Below are 666 nucleotides of genomic sequence, written 5' to 3'. Positions count from 1 at the left end.
AACATGTTTGGTTGGTAAAATAAATGTTGTAAATTCAAATCAGAGCGTCTTCCGTGTCTGGAATGGATGTATTCTTGAGTCTATAAGGTAACAATAATATAATAAGATAACTAAAATACAATTTTCATTGACTAAAACTAGACTAAATGTCATCAGTTTTCGTCGACTAAAACTAGACTAAAATGCTCAGACTTTTAGTTGACTAAAACTTGACTAGACTAAAAAGAGTATGAAAGTGACTAAAACTAATAAAAACTAAAATGACAGTTTCACATAAAGACTAGACTAAAACTAAAATTAAAACAGGCCGCCAAAAACAACACTACTTGCCACGGCCATGGAGGCCGTTCACGAACTCACTGTCTGCTCTGTCACGGCCACGGAGGACATTCATGAACTCAAAGTCTGCCCTGTTATGCCTGCTCCGCCATGGCTCCCTGTCTCTCTGCCTTGTGTATGTGTCATGTTCTGATTGGTTGACTTACTCATGTGTCTTGTTTCCCATTGGTTTGTTCTTGTCATGTGACCCTCTTGTTTGCTCTAAGTAGTCTCATGTTCCCATAGTCCTCGTCGTGTATTGATGTTGTAACCCGCTGTCGGTGAGTCTAGTCTGTTCATGCCTCGTCAAGTCTGTTCATGTCAAGTCAAGTCTCGGATTATTGTTTG

The sequence above is a fragment of the Sinocyclocheilus rhinocerous genome, unplaced genomic scaffold (assembly GCF_001515625.1).
Source record: "Sinocyclocheilus rhinocerous isolate Xijiao unplaced genomic scaffold, SAMN03320098_v1.1 scaffold114, whole genome shotgun sequence".
In the NCBI taxonomy this organism is placed as follows: domain Eukaryota; kingdom Metazoa; phylum Chordata; class Actinopteri; order Cypriniformes; family Cyprinidae; genus Sinocyclocheilus; species Sinocyclocheilus rhinocerous.
The sequence above is the reverse complement of the archived record's forward strand: the minus strand, read 5'-3'. Positions refer to the sequence as shown.